This window comes from Halichoerus grypus, chromosome 4 (genome assembly GCF_964656455.1).
Source record: "Halichoerus grypus chromosome 4, mHalGry1.hap1.1, whole genome shotgun sequence".
Lineage (NCBI taxonomy): Eukaryota > Metazoa > Chordata > Mammalia > Carnivora > Phocidae > Halichoerus > Halichoerus grypus.
Genome location: NC_135715.1, coordinates 1,975,770 through 1,990,203, shown reverse-complemented (window position 1 = coordinate 1,990,203; position 14,434 = coordinate 1,975,770). Strand labels below are relative to the sequence as shown.

The 14,434-nt window shown below is 55.3% G+C and overlaps 1 long non-coding RNA gene across 2 annotated transcripts in view; it reads left to right on the top strand.

The window, feature by feature from the left end:
• The window catches only part of LOC144381549 (uncharacterized), a 381,367-nt gene that overhangs the window by 101,079 nt on the left and 265,854 nt on the right, over positions 1–14,434 (top strand). The window lies entirely within an intron of this gene.

The window sequence follows — 14,434 nt, the reverse complement described above, 5'->3', positions numbered from 1 at the left end:
ATCCTGAAGCTGCCTGGACACGTGTGACCTCGCGTCCTCCAGTGTGGCCCTGCGCCATCTCGGGCTGCCCAGCAGGGCACACACCTGCTCGCTTGCCCGCGTGCCGCTGAGGCTGCTGGACCTCACGGATGCCCGATGGGTTTCAGCACTACTGTCTCTGTGTCGGGGAGGCCTGCTGGCTCTGGGCTTGTCCTCTCTCGCACCGTCCGTCCGCTAGCCGGGCTGCCATCCTGAGAGCCCTCTGCACCAGACTGCACTGGCGGCCGTTCTCATGGTGTGCGAGATGCCACCACAGCCCGGGGGAGTGCCAGTGTCCAAGGACAGAGAGTTCTCGGTAAAGTGACACTACAGGGGCACATGGTTAATATAAAGTTTAAAGTGAAAATGCGAACTGATAAGATGGAGTGGGGTGGGACGTGGGCTGGGAACCGGATGGAGCCTCGAAGGACCCGTGAGCCGGGTGGGTAGGGGCTTCCCGGGGACGGTGCCGGGCAGGCCCAGAGGGTGGGCATGCGGGGAAGGCAGACGGCCTCCCGGGGGCGAGAGCTAGAGAAGGATCACTGTTGGGGGGTCGTTGAGAAAGGAGAGAAGGTAGTTAGAAATGGAAGGCCAGGAGACATGATGGAGTGTGGCCTCCCCTGGACTGGGCAGGGCAGTGGGAGGCCTACAGCCTTAACTGAAAATTGTTGTAATTATACTTTCTAACCAAAAATTAATTTAATTCAATTAACATGGACAGAATACTGCAAGACAAACATTCTGAAAACCAGAGGGCACCTTGGCTGGTCAGTCCCATTGAGGCCCAGGGTAGGTGGTGCGCATCAGGAGGCCACTTGGGGCTTCTGGGCAAATGTGCTGTCTTCTGTGTTTCTCAGAATGTCTTTGCTCAGCAGCCAGCCCGTGGATGTGGAAGGTGGCCCAGTGGCTTCTTAATTGTGTGGAAAACTTAACTCCCTCATGAGCCAAAAGTTAATGAAAGTAGCATAAAAAAATGGGATGTCTTAGAGCACCTCCTTTTCATGGAATTGATTCCCTGAGTTTTTAGGGTAAGCATCAAATGGCCAGTGGAAATAAAAACAAGCCAGTTTATCTTTTAGAACCAGATCGGAGGTAAAATAATTCACTTAAAGATAATTAAACCCAAGGAATGCACAGAAACAACAGGTAATTAATAAACATGTAGGGAAGAGTTGACTAAATTGGAAAGGGAGAGAAAAATATTTGGAGGAGATAAACACAAGCCAAATCTTTTCTTTTTTTTTTTTTTAAAGATTTTATTTATTTATTTGAGAGAGAGAGAATGAGAGACAGAGAGCATGAGAGGGAAGAGGGCAGAGGGAGAAGCAGACTCCCTGCCGAGCAGGGAGCCCGATGCGGGACTCGATCCTGGGACTCCAGGATCGTGACCTGAGCCGAAGGCAGTCGCTTAACCAACTGAGCCACCCAGGCGCCCCAAGCCAAATCTTTTCAAAGCCCTCCTTGGTTTGGCTAAAACTTCGGCGCGGGAACATCCGATAGGATTAGTTCCAGCTTGTGGGTTTCTGAGACAGTGGAGAAGCGGGTGCGGATCTTCACCCACCGGGTCCCTCCAGCCCAGCGCTCTTGTTTTCAGATGCGGGTAACTGAGAAAAAATAAATCACCTTTGTCATCTAAGACTTGAGGTATCCAAACCACTCGTTTATTTCTCTTTCTCTGAAAAATGTAACTTCTAAATAACAGCATATTTATTCATTTGATTCTAACTTGTAGTGATAACCAAAGCGACATCCAATTTAAAAGACTGTATCAAAGTGATTCAAGGACTAAAGTGCCCTTTAATTAAATTCACTTTTTATCAAGCGCTGCTTAATTGACCGTCAGCGTCTGAGTCGCCTCAGGACATCACAGCTTCCAGCTGGTGACCGACTTGCTCCTCAAAGGTGGGTGGGGGTCTCTATTCCACCTGCTGCCCTAGGTCCACTCAGGTCCCTCATGGGCATGTGCACCTGGTCGGGGCATTTTCGGGGTCACAGTGGCTGGGGCCGCTGCAGCAGTCGGGGTGCTCCAGGTCCGTGGTGTCCAGACAGTCCTGCCCGGAGAAGGCTGCCCACCGAGGATGGCTCACCAGCCTGCGGGGGCCCTTACGGTGTGGGCCACACGCCTGGCTGCAGCGGCCAGGACGGGCAGCCACGTCCTCACAGGGAGCTTGGTGCGTCTGCTCTTGGGGGCGGCTGGGGGGCAGGCAGCAGGCAGGACGGGAGGAGCGGCATGCTGGGCCAGGTCAGACCGGCCCTTGGGTCTTGTTGAAGAGTCTGTCTTTGTGAGCAGGGCCGGCTCCTGACGCATTTTAGGAATGGGGGTGACGCAGTGAGGTATGCTTGCCCTTTTTGTTTTTTGGAGAGATCACTTTGGCCGGTTTGTGGAAACGGAAGTGGAGGAGGCCAAAAGTGGAGGCTTGTTTCTGGCTCCTGGGTGGGTGCTCTGTATTTCTTCAGGCCAGCGCCACCCTCGCTGGCCGAGCACTACTCCTTCTTCTGGCCGCGACCTTTGGCTTATGGCTCAAAGGAGACACTCAGGACCCTGGTCTGAGCCAAGTGAGCCCCCAGAGCCGTGTGTCTGTGCCCCCAACTTTAATGCCTGTCAAGTGCCCTGGGTGCGGGTGGGGCTTGTGCGGCCATCCCTCGGGCATGTCTACACTGCTGGTCGGCAGCCCTCACTGTGGAGGCCGGATGAGGGGATTGGTTCTGATTCTTGCCAAACGCCCTGGAACCTCACTGTTTTATACCAGGGGTTCTTGGCTGCACTTTGGACTCACTAGGGGAACATAGAAATATAGACCGATAAAAACAAACTCGCTGGGGGCCTGCTTGCCCCCAGCTGCAGACCCGCAGTGTGTCCCATGTGGGTCAGAAGCAGGGACCTTGCAGCGTGCAGGTCACGTTCAAACGTACGACAGCACGCGGTTCTGGTGCGTTGGAAAGACCTTGGAGTCAGCAGAGGCTCTGCTTCGGTAAGACGTTTCGGAGGGGTCAGTTCTCTGCCCCGCGCTCTGCCGGCTAAATGTTTCTAACGCAGCCGACATCATTAACTCTGCGGAGGATCAAATGGAGAGTCTGGCTGCGTCGGAGAGCACGTATTCAGTGTTCAGAATCCATTAGTCATATTACGTCCGTGGTGCTTTAGTCATGTTTTGAGAGGGAGGATTTGGTCGAGAGGGGGATGTGTGTGTACATGCATGTTTATAAATGCGTGTGCGCCCAAGTGCACATGTGCAACCTGCGTGCACAGAGGTGTGCACGTGAGTGTGCGCTTACCGGTGAAGACACGATGGGAGTGTGATCGTCACTGAGCATCCCCCTTGCAAGGAGCCCTAAGAGCTCTGCCGATGTCATTGCAGACGAGGCTGTTGGTCGTCACTCTGGCAGGTGGAGGAGCCGGGCTGGGTGAGGTTATGTGACCTGCGCGGGGTGAGGCCCGAGGCTCTGTGACGTTGCTCGTGTGGCAGGTTCATAGACTTGCTCGTCGACACGCCGACCCAGCAGTTGGCCTGGGTGCTGCTCGGCAGGGGAAGCGCTGCACCACCTGGCTCCTGCTCCAGGGAGACAGACACGCCTGGAGGCAGACGGGGGACGGCGGCAGACTCCAGGGGTTGGCCATGGAAGGTTTCCCCAAATGACGTTAGCCTGGGAGCGGGCTTCCATCAGAGGAGAGATGTGAGTTTGGGGACCAGAAAGTGGTAGATCCGTGAAGAGTTGCTGCTCTTTATTGTCCGGGACGTGAATTTGGTCCTCTCGTAACCGACATGCTTGCAGTGTGATGGTGAGCGTTTGGGCAGACGTACAAGCCGGAGACGCACTGCGACACAGAGCCGTGTGCTTACCACTGGCCCCGACACCTGGGCTGCGGCAGAGTCCCCTCCGAGCCCCTCTCCCTCCCCGGATAAGCCACTGCAACCCTGAGTTGGTTGCCTTTCAGGCCAACGAGCAGGATTGGTTTGCAGTGTGGAGAGGTTATGTAAATGCAGCCCGCTGTTTAACCAGTTTTGTGTTTCCTGGTGGGGGCTCCACACTCTGTTTTAAAGACATAGCATTAGCTGTGCTCTGTTGCATGAGCACGCCCCAGTGCTCATCTTCGTCTGAGGGACTACGGGGGGGTTCCTGGCCCTTCGCTGGTGCCCACAGCGTGGGAGTGCGTAGCTCTGCGCGTACGAGGGAGCTTCGCTGGGTGTTAGACTACAGGACGCGCCGGGCGTCAGGACGCTCCTCTCCGACTTAGAATCCGACTATTGACAGATCTCGGGCGTGGAGTGAACTTCTGCACCGACGACAGTTTGCACCCCATTAAATGAAGCAGCCAGTGTCACTGAGGAGTAGTCTGGGCATCAACCACCCAGTCAGCCCCGGAGGTGGGAAACTCAGCTCACCAACAAACAGACTAGGACACTTGATTTTCAAAATAGTGAAAGGTCCTGGGCCAGACATACCACTTCTCTCTCTCTTCCAAAATGGTTCACGTGGTGGAAAAGAAATTGCATGCAAGATGGAAATTAGAATTACAATCACTCGAAGTTCATAATCATGTATTGGAAACATCCTAGTGAAAAGCTATCTTCATTATAAATATTCTTAAATACAGTCACATTTTCTATGGGAATGTTAGAATTACTCAGGCTAAAAGAGCTCTGTAGAAGTGTCGTCCCCTTGATAGCGTTTTCCTATGAGTAAAGAAATCCTGAGGGATCAGACGTAAGAGCAACATCCTGGTCACATAAAGCACCTCTCCAATAATGTAGCCTCAGGAGATAATCTTGAAAACGCATTTTACCAGCAACGTCGACTGGAGGATGCCTAAGCGGGCAGAGAGTTTAAGAGCCCGTAAGACCTGGTCAGATTTTATGGGGCTCCTTCAATGCCACAGTGTCCCTCTCATTCCCATCTCCTACCCCAGATTAACAAAAGGCGTTCTTTTTTTTTTTTTTTTATAAAGGTTTTATTTATTTGAGAGCTAGAAAGCGAGAGAGAGCACAGAGGGAGAGGGAGAAGCAGACTTCCCGCTGAGCAGGGAGCCCAACACGGGGCTCGATCCCAGGACCCTGGGACCATGACCTGAGCCAAAAGCAGACGCTTAACGACTAAGCCACCCAGGCGCCCCAGGGCCTTCATTTCATCTGCAAAACACCTTCACCTCTCCCTGACCATGTCACAGGAACCCCTGTGTCATTCCCAAGCCCGGCCCTCGCTCCTCGAGGATTACACAGGTTGTCTTCATGGAGGGCCAGGGGCCCTGGGGGCTGCTCTGCAGACCCCGCCAGACCAGCAGCCTCAGCATCACCCCGCGACTTGCTGGAAAAGCAAACTCTCGTTCCCACCAGACCTACTGCAGAACAGCCTGTGGGGTGGGGCCGGCAGTGTGTCTCCCAAGCCGTCCAGGCGATTCTGGGGTGGGTCCCCAGCCCTGGGGTGTGCAGACTGAGGGGCGGCAGTGACTGGGGAGGGGGCTCAGAGCCAGCAGTCTGAGCTCATGTGGTTCACAGGCATCATCTTGGAGCAGCTGTGTGAGGAGAGTCGTTTTATTACTGACTTCTCAGAAATGAGGAAACAGGTGGAGAGAAGTCCCAGCTGGTGCTTGTCAGGGCTGGGGTTCGGACCCCTCCTTCTGACTCGAGAGTGTGGGCTCCTGGTGGCTCAACAGCCTCAGCAGGGCCCCCCTGGGCCGAGTGGTGGGCCACACTGGGGGCACTGGCCACGGCCCTGCCTCACCCAGCAGCTACTGTCGAGGCTCTGCTTGCCCGGCCCGGCCACGCTGTGTGGGGCGGCCTCACGGCAGGGTCTGGCCTCGAGCCCCGAGCCCCCGTGGTGAGTCCTCCTAGTGTGGAGGCCAGGAGAGCCCAGAGCCAGGGTCCACGGGCTGCATTCTGTTTGTTGAGCGGGCTTTGTGCTGTCCTGGTGATGGGGGCCAACGCCGGCCTGCCTGGACCCTGGAGGGGGGCCCTGGCTCCGTCATTCACTGTGTGAACAAGCAGGTCACTGTTTCCTTGTCTGTGGAAGGGGGTCAGGAAGAGCATCTTCGTCGGACATTTCCGTAAAGAGCCGTTGACATAACCCATCCAAGGACTTCGCAGAGTGCCACCAAGTGTGCACTCTGGAGAAGCCTTTAGAAACCACCGTGTCCCTCCATTTTACAGAGGAGGAGGTGAGGAGGTTTACAGACTAGCCGCAGAGCCTCAGCCAGGCTTCTGACTCCTCCTTTCCACCTGTTGTCCTGCCAGCACTGTGTCCATGCATCCGCCCCTCATCCGTTCATCTACCACACTCTGTCCCTCCCTCCCTCCCTCCCTTTCTCCCTTCAACCTTCCATCCCTCCCTCCATCATCCTTCATCTACGCACCCACTCTATCCATTTATCCTTCCATCCATCCATCCTCATATCCACATTCTTTCATCCCTCCCTCCATCCCTCCTCCCTCCATCCCTCCATCCTTCCATTCATCCCCCTCCATCCTTCCATTAATCTCCCTTCTTCTGTTCCTCCATCCATCCTTCTGTCTTTCCATCTGTCCATTCCTCCATCCAACAAACATTTATGGAACATCTGGGTGCCAGCTGTTGTCACTGGCAATTCCTAGATGAAAAGCTTATGGTTCCTGTGTTCACGATTCTCTTGGCTCAGTGGGATGGGCGTTTGCGTCTTGGTAACTGTGACGTGGACACTGCGCGGACACAGGCACGCACTGCATCCTGAGGAAAGAGGAGGACAACTCCAGCCTATGTGGGCCCGGGGTGGGTAGGCAAGGTCTTGTGGATCTGAGAGAATGAATGGCGTCAACTTGGGCACGGAGTGTTCTTCCTGCACACAGTGTGTTCCTCTCTGCAGCAGAGCCAGCATCTCTTGGGAGGCCTTAGAAATGCAGAGTCCCAGGCTCCACCCCTGCATGGGGATCTGCAAGTTCACCAGGTTCCCGGAGTTTGCTGAGCACGGGGAAGTGTGAAGCTGTCGGCCCCACGTGACATGACGCGCTCCCCCCGCTCCAGCTGGACCTGTTTGGTCAATACAGGGGCTTTGTAGAGTTCTCATACCGAGTCCTGTTTCCCTCCAGTTACTGAGGGGGCAGCCCCTAGCCTGTCTAAGTCTTGCCTAAAGCGCAGTAGAACCCGGGGCAGCCAGGGGCGTCCTCATTGTGCCGCACCCTCAGGTCTGGGCTTACACGTTAAATAGGAGCAGCAACGTGTTAGAAGCAGACCAAGGGCTTAGTTCTCCTGAAAAAATGGTGTCGGTGCTCCATAAACCAAATGGCCTCTACCTCCTTCATCTTAACGAGGGAAACCTCCCTAAGGAAAGAAATGTGCTGCTTTGGCGGCCTCATCTTGGCCGTCTGGTGGGGTGCGGTGTGGCTCCCCTTGGGCCGGCCTGGCTTCGGGCCGTGTCCATCATCCTTCTGAGGAGCCCCTGCCGGATGTGCCGGGTGCTCCGGAAGCCAGGCCGCCTGCCTGCCCCCCGGGTCCTTGCCGCCTGGCGGGGCTGCGGGATGCTGGGCCCGCCGTTCCTCGGCTCAGGCCGCCCCCCAGCCTCGCGCTGGAGCCGCTGTAGTGAGCGGACGGCCCGGGCCCCACTGCAGGGGCTGCAGGCCGCACGTCCGCCGCCGTCGTCCTGCCGCCCGGTGCTCAAGCAGGCCCGCCCGCGGTGCTGCGGCAACGCCTCCCAGCTGGCGCTCCAGAGGGGGCCGAGCCTCCAGCCCCCCCGCCCCCGGTGTCCCCCGAGCATCTGTGCTGTGCCTCTTCCCCTCGCCCGCCTGCTCGGCCTCCTTCAGCCGCCAGGCCCAGGCGCGGGCGTCTCCAGTACTTTCCGAGGGGAGGAAGGAGGCGCAGCAAGTGAGGACGGGCAGCTTACACCTGAGCGCGCGACACAGTGACATTTGTGCCCCAAAATAAGTCCCTTGATGAAATCAAAACAAAATCCCTAAAGAAACCCTACTAAGTCCACCTGCTCTTCCCACTGGATATACTTTATTTGTGTCTTTGTTCCAGACCTTATTCTTGAATTCCAGATTCACATTTCTGTTACCTAATGTTGGACGTTTTGAGGGAGTGACATTTTGTTGTCATCCTAAAATCAATTCAAGGCTGATTCCTAACTTTCTACTGCAAAACTCTGTTTCCTCTATTCTCGATTTCACTGGATGGCATTTCTAGTTTAGTGAGATCCTGCAAGACGTCTCTCTTTTTTTTTTAAAGATTTTATTTATTTATTTGACAGAGAGACATAGCGAGAGAGGGAACAGAAGCAGGGGGAGCAGAGGGAGAGGGAGAAGCAGGCTCCCTGCCGAGCAGGGACCCCGACACAGGGCTCGATCCCAGGACCCTGGGATCATGACCTGAGCCGAAGGCAGATCTTAACTGACTGAACCACCCAGGCGCCCAAAGATCCTGCAAGATATCTTAAATGCTTTTTCCTTATACGAACCCACACGATCTCTAGATAGAATAAAATCCAGAGAGTTTATCGTGGACCATTTTCTCATTATGAATGTAACACGGGCTTACTCCAGAGCACTTATAAAATATAAAAATTAAGAAGTAGGTGAGACATGCCCCTAACCTGCTGTTGTGCCCCTTCATGCTCTGTTCTCTGCAGTGAGAAGGGTCCCCTCAGTCCGTTTGTCTGTGGGGATGCCCCCCAGTGCTCGTCCTGCCTGCGTCCCGGCCTTGCCTCCCCGGCGTCCTGCATCCCCCCTGGGTTTGCACCCATAGCTGGCCACCAGCCTCTTGTCTGCATTCCTGCTCCTTGCCGGGCCTCCCTCTGCAGGGCCCTTCAGCCCCGGCGGCCCACTCACCACTTGCCGGGGAGGCCTGAGCCAACTCCGTCCTGTCCTTCCAGTGTCCCCTTGACTCTCCGTGACCTGTGCCCTCTGTGCAGGTGGAGGTCACCTGGAGCTCCTGGGTGTGTCGGGGCCTCGGCACATGGCCCAGTCCCTGTACTTCTCCTGCCTGGAATGTCATCCTGGCTCCCGGAGCACCCGGCACATCCTGGGTTCCCCTGACCCCCTGCACGCCCCATACGCCTCTGTCTGCAGGAGGAAGCCCCCCGATGCTCCAGGCGGCTGGCTCTGTGGTGCTCTTCTGGCCTGGTGCCATGGCCGACCCCTCCCTCACCCCCTTCGCCACAGCCTGGCTTTCCAGATCACTGTGCCAAGGGGGATGTGCATCTCCATCCCCCAGCACTCATTCTGCACCCCATGTGGCGGAGCCTGAGTGCATGTTTGCTGTGGCAGCTCTCCCGTGTCGTGGCCATGGTAACTCTCCTGTGTCACGGCCATGGTAGCTCTCCCGTGTCGCGGCCGTGGCAGCTGTCCCGTGTTGCGGCCGTGGTAGCTGTCCCGTGTCGCGGCCGTGGTAGCTGTCCCGTGTCGTGGCTGTGGTACCTCTCCCGTGTCGCGGCCGTGGTAGCTGTCCCGTGTCACGGCCGTGGTAGCTCTCCCGTGTCGCGGCCGTGGTAGCTGTCCCGTGTCGCGGCCGTGGTACCTCTCCCGTGTCGCGGCCGTGGTAGCTGTCCCGTGTCGCGGCCGTGGCAGCTCTCCCGTGTCGCGGCCGTGGTACCTCTCCCGTGTCGCGGCCGTGGTAGCTGTCCCGTGTCGCGGCCGTGGTAGCTGTCCCGTGTCGCGGCCGTGGTAGCTGTCCCGTGTCGCGGCCGTGGTAGCTGTCCCGTGTCGCGGCCGTGGCAGCTCTCCCGTGTCGCGGCCGTGGTAGCTGTCCTGTGTCATGGCTGTGGTAGCTGTCCCGTGTCGCGGCCGTGGTAGCTCTCCCGTGTCGCGGCCGTGGTACCTCTCCCGTGTTGCGGCCGTGGCAGCTGTCCCGTGTCGCGGCCGTGGTAGTTGTCCCGTGTCAGGCCGTGGTAGCTGTCCCGTGTTGCAGCCATGGTACCTCTCCCGTGCTTAGCCTCTCTCTGCTCACCTCCCCCTTGTCTGAGCAGCACTCATGACCCCCGAGCTGTGCCCCTGAGTCCCTTGGCAGACTGGCTGAGGGTCCTGCTCCCCACAGGAACCTGTCGGGGCGACGTCAGCGACAGCACCAGTGAGCGGCTCGTGGTTGCAAACTGCTCATGGCGATAGAGTGGGGCCCCCAGTAACAAGACATTATTGACTTTTGTCGAGAACACCCATCAGAGGTATTGATCTGAAAACAGAATGTTGACCAGCATAAGGCTGTGGGCAACATTTCACCTTGAAGGACCACATGCTTGGGTGGCTCGCAGAAACATGTATCCTCACACACATCTCCACTGTCTTTGCCAGCAATCCCCGAGAAATCGTTTGTGTGCTTCGGACCCCACGGCGAGTGTTACCACCCTGTGCTTCAGTCCTCTGGGCAGGGAAGCTGAGATCCCCGTCCTGCCCGTCCTCTCCTCTCCAGCCCCCGTGGGGAGAACCGCCTGCACCAGGCTGGGTGACACGCACCGGGTAACTGCACTGTGCCGTCACCTTGTGGGGAAGCCTGGCACTTTCTGCTTGAAGAACACAGGGCCGGGTTCCAGGGGAGCCAGGATGGAGCCAGCTCACCCAGAGCCTCTAGGATGAATATCCGAGTGGGTCGTTTCAAGTTCAAGCTGATACTACATCCAAATTATTTGCCTTTCGCTAGCGTTCGGGTTGGCAGCCTGGAGCGCCGTATCTTTGGCACGGGTTGAAGCCGGGATGGACTGGGTACGTGCCCTGTGAGCAGAGATGGTGGGGCCAGGGAGGCCGAGGGGGCCGGTGGGCTCTGCAGAGTGTCCTGGGGCTGTGCTGTCTTCTCCTGGTTTCCCAGCTGCCCGGCGTGGCTGGGCGCCTCTGGACGGCAGACCGCAGACCCAGCTGGGATTCTCCACTTCAGAGGGGATGCAGCTTCGTGCACTGGAGCTGGATTCCTGGCTTCCAAGGGGGCACAGCAGCCTCAGAGCGGTACCCTCCTGCGTCTCTGCCGACTGTCCTACCAGCACCGCGGGGTCAGATTGGTCAGCGCCCTGCTGTCGGTGGAGCGCAGCATCTTCAGGTGTGGCGTGGCTGGGGAGGGCGCGGCTGGCACGGTTGCCGTTCTGCGGGGTGAGGGACGGTCCCCGTGAGGATGCAGCATCCCCTGTCACGCACAGCTTTCACATTCCGTCAGGAAGATGGAGACCCTGTTTCTAAGTGCCTGAGCCTTAGACCAACTTCTTTTCCATGGCGTTTTCCAAAGCATTTCCCGGAGTTTCAATAGATGCTGAAATTTTCAGAAATGCTTCAAATAAGGAAGGCTGTTCTTGATGTTATTTGGAGCTTGACCAAGAGTGGTCACCCTTTCAAAAGGCCCCTCACGGACGAGAACAGCACTCACCTTGAGTCATTGTGGGCACGCACGTCTGTGTCGTCTAGTCCTCGTGACTGCTGGGGTCGGAGCAAGGCTCACGTCCGTGCAAACGTGGGGCGACAGCAGTGTGCGCCCTCGGGTGTGGTTACCCCTAGGAGCTCACGTGCTGGAATGCTTGGTGTTTCTATTGTGATGACTTCCCTTTGATTCTGTTAGGGCAGCGTGTTGTGTTTCTGAAGCTAAGTATGTGGATAGATTTTATCATTACTATCTCTTTTCCAGATAGCGCAGGGGATTATACAAAATGTTACAAGAAAGAGCGTTGACACTGAGTGGGCTGAGGGGTCAGCTCTCTCCTGCTTGTAGGCACTTCTCACCTGCGACCTGCCGTCATGCCCTTTGCCCACCCTGTTCTGGAACCTAGAGCCTGACAAGGGTGCAAGTCGGGCCAGATGCTCCCTCTGGGATTTGGTTCATTTTTAGGCTTCTTGTAACTTTGCTTAACACTTGCCTGTGTCTCTTTTCTTCAAATTCTTACCTTTACGCTCTCATTCAGATGTGTGACACGATATTTGCTATGATGTCATAGGTCATGACGGCTCATCGCCAATACGCTGCCGCCTCCTAGGTCCGCGTGTGGTCACATACTGTCCTGCATGACGTGCGTGTATGGTTTCCCTCTTGGCTTTGTCTGTGGTTTCGAGCATTTATTCTCTGTTCTCATCGACCTTATTCAAATTATGCACATTCTAAGAAACATGTAAGTATTTTTTTTTTTTTTGAAACATGTATTTAGTTTATGACCTAAATCAGAATTTTTAATCGTATTTCATAGTAAGGTGACAAAAATATAAGCTGGCTGTGTCATTATAAAATTGCTTTTGGCTTAGCTCTTACTTGTAGCAGTGGATGTTTTTACCTTAGAAATGTTTCTTTTGGTTCATTTCTTCTTTCAGAGCATATAAGGCCTTTCTCACGTATGTCCTGTGCTTGTTTTGGGCCCGTGAATCTGGCTGTCGGGAAACAGTGCCGTCCTCAGCCTCCTGTCACGTTTTCATTTGTGCACGGTGACAGAGAGAAATCGGCCCTGTAAAGAGTGCAGAGAACGGGGTCGGGAGTAGGGCACAGACACATGGGCGCCACGGGCCTGCCTGCTTGCATGGTGACTCACCTCCTCCTCGCACTTGCGTCCTTAATCCGCAAAGAGATCCCATGCCCTTTGCCTTTCCTGGGAAGGGATCATTGTCGATGGCACCAGAGCACCGGAGACTGAAGAAGGCAGTGGTTAGAGTCCCTCCCTCGACGTCTGAAGCTCGGGGTTCTGTGACTCTGGGTCTCCTTTTTAGCAGATGACAGCCAAGCGCCCATGGCATCCCTGGAGCTGTGCGAGGTGCCAGGCCACAGAACAGACTCAGACGAGCCTCCCCAAGTTGCTGTCATGTATCACAAGGCAGTAAGTTCAGTGAGAGGCGTGAGTAAAGGGGCTCAGGAGCCCAGGAGGAATGACCGGAGCAGGGAACTCAGGAACGTGCCGTGTATGTAGCTCCTGAATTTCTGATTTGGTTTTTAGAGGTAAGCCAGACTTTGCAGGCAGAGAGGAGGGAGCCCAGAACATGCGGCGGGCAGTGGGAATGGCAGATGCTCCGTGTCCTGAGTGGGCCAGGCGTTATCTGAGGGCAAGTGGGGCACACATCTGGAAGGGGGGCTGGACCAGGTCAGAAAGACCCTGGTGTGTTAGGATAAGGAGTGTAGACCTCAGAATGGGAACATGTTCAGACCAACTTGTGTTCTTGGAGAAGGTTTCTGGCCGCTGAGCTGCCAGGAGAGTGGTTCAGAGGCTGCAGGGGGGGGGGGGGCAGGGTAATGGGCCAGACCAAGGCTGTGGTTTTAGAGCTGGTTCGGAGATACTTGTCTTATGGACTCCATGGGTGAGAACTAGATGCTGGGGGCGGGGGAGACCAAAGGCAGGAGATGTGCATAGTGCAGACCTCTGTCTGGCTTGGCTGATGAGGTGGGAAGCCTGGAACTTGACAGGCTGAACGTTCTCTGTTAGCTGCTTTCCAGGTCTGTCCATCAGTGCTTCCTACAGACTCAGTGCAAACAGATTATCTACCAAGGATGACCTTCCTGAGCTCCCAGGAACAACCGGCTCTCTGTGTGGAGCCCGCTGCATTGGGGCCAAGCATTGCAGGGAACTGGATGTTCGGGGGCAGATACGCAGGCACATAAGCTCCCTGCTGAAGAACAATTGAATTGTCCAAGTGCACCATGACTAACGGGACAGAGAATGGCAGATGCGTTTAGAATGGCACGCGCCTTTGGACTTTCCAGCCTAGTTCACTCATTTTCTAGATGACGAAGACTATGGAGGCCCCAGGAGGTTAAGTGAGGGCCACATAGCTAGTCAGGGATCAGAAATGAGATCGATCCCAAGTTGTCTGGCCCTAAGTTTACACGCGTTTACTCCTCTTTGTTGTTCCTGTTTGTATGATCCCATGCGTTATTAAAGTGCACGTAGATTTCCTCAATAGGAGATCTTTATGGGGAACATAGTGGTTGTATCAGAGAATATCCTTGTTCTTAGGAAGTACACATTCAGGCATGACGGGGTAAACATGCATGATGTTTGCAACCTATACTCACAGGCCTCGGGACAAAAACATCTCTCTCTCTCTTTCTGGAATCTCTCTCTATATATATCTAAATTATACATTATACATATCTAGGTTATATAGATAAAGATAGATACCCATACGTGTATATGTAGGTAGATACGGATGGATATCTGTGTGTGTACATGGTAGACACAGACGTGTGTGTATAGAGAGAGGTAGATATAGAGAGGTATCTCTGTGTATATATGGACAGACAGCTACACAGACGTAGGTATAGATAGATGTCTGTGTATCTGCCTGATCATTGTGGTAGATTGACCTGGTTGGCTTACTCACTTCCTGTAATGTTTAGCACTTTTCAGGTTGTTCTAGCATACATGAGCCTATGTGTTCTAACAGAACCCTTGTTGGGGGGGGGGGGTTGGTAGGACAGCTGTGTCATCTCTGTTTCCTCTGTGAAGGACTCTTTGCTAAGACACACCCAGCTAGTTGGAGACAGAGTGGCCTGTAGAGAAGGGTGA